The sequence below is a fragment of the Panthera uncia genome, chromosome D4, assembly GCF_023721935.1.
Source record: "Panthera uncia isolate 11264 chromosome D4, Puncia_PCG_1.0, whole genome shotgun sequence".
Taxonomy (NCBI): Eukaryota; Metazoa; Chordata; class Mammalia; order Carnivora; family Felidae; genus Panthera; species Panthera uncia.
In genome coordinates, this window is record NC_064807.1 from 61,970,224 (window position 1) to 61,978,894 (window position 8,671).

Consider the following 8,671-nt stretch of genomic DNA (forward strand, 5'->3'; position numbering starts at 1 on the left):
AATTTCACTTAGCATAATGCCCTCCAGCTCCATCCACATAGTTGCAGATGGCAAGATTTCATTCTTTTTGATTGCCAAGAAGTACTCCATTGTGTGTGTGTGTATATATATATATATATATATACACACACACACCACATTTTCTTTATCTATTCATCCATTGATGGACATTTGGGCTCTTTCCATACTTTGGCTATTGTTGATAGTGCTGCTATAAACATGGGGGTTCATGTGTCCCTTCGAAACAGCACATCTGTATCCTATGGATAAATGCCTAGTAGTGCAATTGCTGGGTCTTAGGGTAGTTCTATTTTTAGTTTTTTGAGCAACCTCCACACTGTTTTCCAGAGTGGCTGCACCAGCTTGCATTCCCATGGTGATATTGCCTTTTACTTTCACTCCCATTTTCTTCTTTAAAGTTCTAAGTTCTAAAGTTCACCCACTTCAGAATATTTTTTCATTCTATTCTTTCTTTATGAAATGCTCTTTCTCTGGAATTTCACATGGCTGGCTCCTTCTCAGTGGCTGGCTCCTTAATTATCACTTCCTAAGAGTGATATGAAGATTAATTACACTTTCTAAACAGGTTCCTTCTCCACCTTATTCTCTATCATAGTATTGCGTTTGATTCTTTCATTGCATTTTGTATTTAATAATTTTAATTTATTAGTGGGGTTTGCTTGCTTATTATTTTATCTCCCCACTACATTGTAAACTCCATTAAGTTTTGCTCAGTGTCTCACAGATAATATTTTAAATATTCAGATATTAAATTCAGATTTAAAATACAGATAAGTATTTTAAATATTCTAAAATATGTATTGTATAAACAGATGAATAGGTGATGTTTTCACCATCTGGCACATGTGTATGCAGTGTAAGCATCTCTTTTCTGAACAGCGCATTAAGTAACTCTCAAGTGATCTTCACTGACATACAGATCTGATTGTTTGAATAGGTGTTTGGCAAGAATTATCTGGTGTGTGAACAGTAATGTGAGGTTTTGTCTCCCTATATAACCAGCCTAAATGACCAAAATAGAGAGAGAGGCTGGCCAAGTACATTAGATATGGACACTTATGAAAAAAAAATATGGAAGTATGTGGTGTGAAAACTGCATTCTTGACCTGGTTTTCTTTTCTATAAAATAAATGATATTTAGTATGATTTCAGCTACTGATCGGTTCCATATTTAAAGTAGAGTTATTAATACCTGTCTCTACTCATCTTTGAGGCCACTGGTGAAAATAACTGAAATATATGATGGCTCTTTGAGGAAAGGCACTGTGTAACACTAAGCATGTCCTAGTGTAATAGCAAGTAAATGAAGTTCATCCTCTGCCTGCTCTACATTCACTATTGAAGGTATGTTTTATGAAAATTTAAATGATATCTACCCTTATGGTTTTTAAACATTTAACTCTCTAAATACACATTGAATACGTGCTGTGTAGAAGGCAACATATCAGGGCCCAAGTAGCATGACAAGGTTTGTATCTTTAAGGTGTCTGTGATCTAATACAGGAAATAACACATGCAAAAATAACTATCTTAAAAGAATAGTATGTGATAAATACTAATAAAAATATCAGAAACAACTGTAGAAACCTACAAGAAGGTGGGATAGGAGTGGGGGTTGAAAGGTTTCCAACTATATTACTTTCCTCTTCTCTAGTGGAGACAATAAAGCCATTCATCATATTTTCCTCGACCTAGAATAGCTTGGCACATTGCAAAGCCTTAGTAAATATTTGTTGAAGGAATAATGTGATGAAAGAATAAACTGGAGTTTCTACCAGACAGAGGGAAACATTGGTTCCTGTGGAAATCTCACACTTTATTACAGTCTATACTCCTTTGAGTCTTGTTTCCCAGTTAAGCCTCTTTTCTTCTTTTTTAGTTTATCATCTCAGCTGAACAAGATCTATGAAAAATCTTGGTGTCATGAGCCAAAATCAATGTTGAAAAAATAACATTTTCCACTTTAAATATCTAAATCAAAGCTTAAAGTGAAAGCATATTTTTGCATTTTTTTCTTTAGACTTTTAGCTCTTTATATATATATGTATAATATATGTAAATAAATATAATATATATGTATGTATGTATATAATATATATAATATATGTGTATATAATATATATGAATATTTTAATTCTTGTCCTTAGGAACTATAAAGACTATACATGATTTGGAAATGAGACTGTACCAAACAATGGCCAAAGAAGGCCACTCCATGCCTTGTCTTTGGTCTGGTCACTTAGAAATATAATGTCATCAGCTACGATTATGGTTGCTTGTCCTCTCACATTATTTTTATCTGTATTCACCAGAGTCTACTTTCCCTTCTGCATAAATTTGGGGCTCCCTTTTCACAGACTGATAACGCCAAATCTCTGAGAGCTGGTCAGAGTACTGAAATTCTGTGCCAATTCTGTGTCTTAACCGACATCACCCACTTGGTATGTTTCACTTTCCCTCGATCGCCGCATCTCATTCATTACTAGAGAAAACATTGGCTGGGTTTTTCCCTTCCACCTGTCTCATGATAAGATCCTGACTCACTCACCCAAGTAGCTGTGAATGATTCAGAGATCTTTGAGAACCAAACTGCTAGCTATTTTAGATTCATGTCTTACAAACTGATGAATACATGTCTTCGAAACACAGCTTCTCTTTGCTTTTCCTATATAGTTTTTTAGTCTTTCCCTGATGCTCTAGCCTGAACAGCTTTGCGTGAGGCCTGGACTTTTAGCTTTTATGTTCTTTTCCCTTTCCCTACAGCTTGATTTACTTTGCTAGTCTTCTTCAATTTTATCTCTGTTTCTTAGTATATTAAATTACTTAAAGATACAAATGTATTTTTTTTTTTGGTCTTTATTAGTCCCTTTTTCTTTTTGAGGGTTGATTTAAGTAGCCAGTTAAGTCTATACTAAAATTACGTTTTGACTAGAATGTCAAAAGAAGTTAAAAAGATAAATGACTGACTTGACCTATTCTTTACTTTGACTATGAAATCGTCATTAAATTGTAACAATAGTTTTATCAGTGGAACTCAGTTTTATCCCCTGTGAACCCCCAAGAAAGAACTTTCAGATGGAAAGACAACCTATAAAACAGACAAACATGGCACCACTTGGGTGGAAAGTAGTGGGAGAGCTCGGATCCTTGAGCCTCTGACCTCCCTCTGCTGACGTCATAGTTGGTGATGTACTTCCGCAGAACCCTACGCTTTCTCTCAACAGTTTGAAAACCATTGCATTTTATCACTGATCAGCTATTCAGATGCCCTATGGGCTTATCATGGGGAGCCCAATATACTGTAGAGTTGGAAAAGAACAGAAGACTTCCAGGGATTTTATTCCAGAGGCAAGCCTCAGAGATGATTTAACTATTTCTGTAACTGATCCCCTCTTTTCTATTTTCTAGAAAATAGAATTTGAAATTTAGGTCATGACAGAAGTATCATGCTCTACAGCATGATAAAACTATGATAGAGTATTTTGCTCTACAGATTATGAAAGCTATAGAACTTGAGAAATTATCTAACAGTAATATTTAATAGCTTCTAACTCACTTGTTATTGACCATCAACATTGATGTATTGATATTTTTATATTCAGAGGTTTTTCACAGTATATTTCTATTTCTTACCTCCCAGCTGGTTACAATTCATGTTTAGTTGCTACACAAAATACAGTTGTGAGATAAACAAATTTAAAGTTCATAATTAAATATTGAAAATGTTCAAAGTGGCAAAGACACAAATAGCCCTAAGACATAGGTTTTTTCAAGAACTCGGCTCATATTTTGCATCAAATAATGAAAGCTCCTGGCTGTGGCTGAGATGGATGAATATTTACCTCTATCCTGGCATCGACACTTTAACTCCAATTTTTTTTAACTTAATAATTTACTTTGGAATAAGACATTATGATGACCTTATTTTTTCTAAGTCAGAGCGCTTCCAGAAAAATATAACCCTGAGAAGAATGTATAAAAAATAGACCTTTGCAAAATATGTATTTTTCAACTTATTTATGTAGTGAGATTAATCAAAAATAATTCTTTATCAACGCTGTGCAGAATATGTTACCTATCACTTTTTCAAGGTTATTTTTATTTTTAAAAATCAATATTTCACTTAGTGAAAATGTTATGGAATGAGAAAGGATAATTAGCATAAATAGATTACTTCTGCAATGCAATCCAAAGTACACAAAATCTCCCCATAATCATCAATCTTTCATTTTAGGGAAAGTGGTTGTTTGAATTAACTAACTGTAAAGCATAAGGCACACCCCCTGAGCAACACATGAAGACATCAATTAATACTTGCATATCAGCTATGTAAAAGGCCCACAATAAGACCCAACCAAGATATAGTTTCTGTTCCTAAGGGATTTATATTCTAGAAGATAGATGAGGCAAGACTTATAAGAATTTACTTTGTCTTGGTGACAATATTAAGAGAGATGCCCAGCTAATTACTGGGCATATGTGCTTTTGAGACCAACCGGGCAGGCACAGTTAGGGCAGGTGCTGGGGGCTTCGGGCAATTCCAAGGAGTATGTTCCTATTCCCAGAGGTAGTATCAATCCAAAGCCCAGCCTTGACAATTATTCTTGAGATTCAGGCTTGGGTCCTTGCACAAAGAAGCCACAGGAAAGCTGGCACCAAAAAGGAGAAGGCCATGTTCCAGCTAATCGTAACTCTGCCACCAAATGGGTGGCACAGTTTGATTTGCTGAATGCCTCTGAAGCAGCTACAGAGCAGAAAAATCCAAATCTCTCCAGGCAGCTCACTTTACAGGGGTTACTGGGAAAGTGTCTATTGCTATTGCTGTCTGTAAGGAGATGATGCTCTGTTTTCTGCATAAGGTTGAATCATTGTTGGAAAATCAAACAAAATGAGAGATGCTGTTACATTGCCATTCCTGAAAGAAGAGTCTAAAAAAAAATTATATTGTACAGATTGTTTTATTGTGACATTTACTTGTAACAGCAGAAATATGTTGTTAAAAAAACCCCAAAATTCAGCCAGGGTGTTTTGGTACATTATGATTCATAACCTCAGGGTACTCCTGGGCTGCCAACACAATGATAATTATAAGAACCACCTAGTAACAAGGGAAAGTGCTCTTGAATTACATTATATGAATAAAATAGGAATATACAGATCATATGTTTTTTTTAAAACTATGTTGAAAAAGTTGATTGCCAATAAGAGGCAGATAAAAAGGAATGTAAACAAAGAAGTACTGAACTTAAAGTCAGAAAATCTGGAGTTATCACCTGGATTTGTCATTTATGAACTGCCTTTGGACAAACTAATCAGTCATCTTGAACCCCCAAATTGCAAATGGGCATAATGATGTCAACCTCGTTCACAGGCTGAATCAGCCAGGGTAAAGTGTCAATCATCTGTGCAGTGCAGTTAGGAGGGTGGGCTCAGGACCAGGCGGTCTGCTCAAACTCTGCTGCCACCACATATGGTTTAAGGAACTGCTGGCAAGTTAATTACATGATGCCCCAGTTTCCTTACTGGTAAATGGGATGCTTGGTTCTGGGGTGAAAAGCATGGGTGTTGGAGCCAAATGTTTGAGTTTGAATTGATTATTTACTGCCTTCTGTGAGTTACTTAACTTCTCTGGGCCTCTGTCCCCTCATGTGTAAATAAGGATAAAACAGTATCTACTTCATGAGCTGTTGTTTAGATGACATGATTTAATTTGTTCAAGTGTTTCTGGGACAGTGCCTGGCACACAGTAAGCACTTAATAAATGTTAGCTATTATTATTCAGAAAAGAATGGGAAACGCTTGAATTAAAGCTGATTTTTGAATTTGAATAGGAGCTGAAAGGGAACCCAGATAAAACAATTAGTACGTTACTACAGTAGGAACATGGGGAGAATTTGGTCCTTGTTTCAGACTTTTTTTATTGCTGCTGCAATTTTTGTTTATATAATAAATCATAATCTAAGATGGGGAAAAAGTAACAAATCTGCCCTACATACCATTCCCTGGGGCACTGCTTACCCAGTGGCTGACTGATAAACTAATTTGTGTTGTCGTATTAATGGCTACTGATGGATTAATATGTTACTCCTCCAAGGTAACATATTTGAATTTAAACAGACACCTTATGCTGAGGCTGCCTGATGCCGGAATATCAGAGCCTTGGCACAGGCTGATGTGAGGAAAGTTTTGATTCAAAGGAAAGTTTGGGCACTGCTGCAGTCACCAAGTCATGGTATTTGAGAATCGCACCAAGGACAGCTCAATTCTGCAGGGCCCTGAGGCTGCCCACAGCCATTTCTTGTCTGATCAACGAAGCTGAAGGGAGACAAGAGAGCATCGTTCTAACACGTAAAAACAGAACTACTGCCCAGACTTCCTGGATTTGCCACTGCAGAAATCATATCCACCCTTTTTGCCCTAATTGCCTCTCTCCCCCTTCCGTATCCCCAAGAGAAAAGCCTCTTGCACAGAGTGACCCAAACTAAATTGCTCTGTCCACAAAATAAATATCACCCACTCCTTCGTGTCTACAAAGTTATGTCACAAATATTTAAATGATCAAAGGATGCTAGCTTAAGTACTCATTGAACTGATTACTGGAAATCAGTTTCCTGAAAGCATCCTGAATGTGTTCCACAACAAACAAATATTTATGGAGTGCCAGACATGGGGGACTGAGAGAGAAAAACAAATCCGATTTCTTATTTATTTGTTTGTTTGTTTGTTTATTTACTTATTGAAAGAGAGAGCATGAGTCAGGGAGGGGCAGAGAGAGAGGGAGCTCTCTGCTGTCAGTGCAGAGCCCAGCATAAGGCTTGAACCCATGAACTGTGAGATCGTGACCTGAGCCAAAACCAAGAGCTGGACGCTTAACTGACTGAGCCACCCAGACACCCCGAGAAAATCCGATTTCTTACACAGAGTTTTCATTCTGACAGGAGTTATTTCGAGAGTTTCTGAAAGCGGACTTGTTTGTGCCCATCATGAATTGGTTGCAGCCACCTGCATCCAGCAAACATGCTGGCTGTCCTTTCTTGTTCTGTATTCTGTTTCCTCACAGCTGTCACCCACTAATATTGTGGCTCAGAGAACCTACAATGTTGCCAGTTGCCTCACCTGGGAACCCCAGTGTACTTGCTAAGGACGTCCATTCCAGTTGCTTTTAAGATAATCCAGTCCTGAGGGGACCAGACTTGTTCTGAGTCCCATGCAAACTGATGAAGGAGGAAGATCTATTTGCTCCTTGACTATGACCTCCCTGAATAATCAGTGCCTTTAAAGCAGCTCTCCTTGTTTCTAGGTCTCATCTGAATGGATGAATACAATTCTGGCCAACCCTCTTGACTAAAACCTCATGAAGACAGGTCTGTGACAGTCAGTGTTCCACCCTTCCAATAATAGATAGTAAACTCAGGCCTAGGAGCCCCCTGGGGACTTCTTCTTTCCCTTGTCATTCTCCTCTCACTGCTTCTCTCTGAAGCAAACGCCTACATTCTCCAGTTACAAAGCAAAAATTTCCCATATATCTTAGTAAGGAATGACATGCTGAAAGGAATAATGTGGTCATGATGTCTTCAGTCACCCTAAATGTCTGTTATATCCTTAAAGAAACATGAAGGACTGGAGGTGAGAAAACCGAGGTCACTTCCACTAAGAGAACCCCAGCTCTGGCACTCAGGCAAAGGCTAAGTCTAGGGGTAGAAATGACAACTCCTCATTTCTGCCACAGGCCCACAGTGGCAACTGCTGGTGACACCATTGGGTGCTGGGAGCCTGTCTGTGCAAGGGAAGCATCTGTAAGCTTCCTGTCAAACGAATGAAAACTTTAGCACAATCCTGCAGGAAGTAACTTTCATTTTAAATGCTTTGAATGTTATTTATTTTTGAGAGAGAGAGAGAGAGAGAGAGAGTGTGTGAACACGAGCAAAATAGGGGCAGAGAGAGAGGGAGACAGAGTATCTGAAGCAGGCTCTGCACTGACAGCAGCAAGCCTGATGTGGGTCTCGAAGTCACAAACCATGAGATCATGACCTTAGCCGAAGTCGGAGGCCTAGCTGACTATTTTCAGGTGCCCCATTTTCAGTGTTTTAGGGAGCATGGTGATTCTGGGTCTTCTCTTTGGCTCTCAGCCCCAAACTCATGTTTTGGGCTATCAAGGCTGGGTCAGAAAATAATCTCAGGGACACGCACTGTTCTGGGCCTAAAATCCTCTCCCCTCTTTGTCCAGTTTCTATCACTGGCCTGTTACTCCTGGATCCAGCCTGTGTGCCATTACAGCTCTATTCTGAGGATAAAGCCTTGTAAGGGAGACTTCAAAGTTCTCATAAACTGATCTTTTGACACTAGCTCCAGCAATCCTTTAGAAACATTGGGTGAAGGGGTGCCTGGGTGGCTCTGTTGGTTGAGCATCCAACTTGGGCTCAGGTCATGATCTCATCGTTCATGAGTTCAAGGCCCACATCGGGCTCTGTGCTGACAGCTTGGAGCCTAAAGCCTGCTTCAGATTCTGTGTCTCCCTCTCTGTCTGTCCCTCCCCTGCACATTCTCTCTCTCTCTCTCTCAAAAATAAATAAACATTTAAAAAGTTAAAAAAGAAAAAAGAAACATGGAGCAAATTCTACACTGGGACCTTTGGAGTAGTGGTGTTGAA

General features: G+C 38.6%; 1 long non-coding RNA gene across 1 annotated transcript; it reads left to right on the forward strand.

Annotated features, from left to right (window-relative positions):
• Window positions 1-497: 497 nt before the first annotated feature.
• On the forward strand, window positions 498-2,240 carry LOC125926236 (uncharacterized). The gene is made up of 3 exons (XR_007459028.1): window positions 498-586; window positions 1,235-1,365; window positions 2,169-2,240. It is a non-coding gene; the product is annotated as an uncharacterized LOC125926236 (long non-coding RNA).
• Window positions 2,241-8,671: the final 6,431 nt, after the last annotated feature.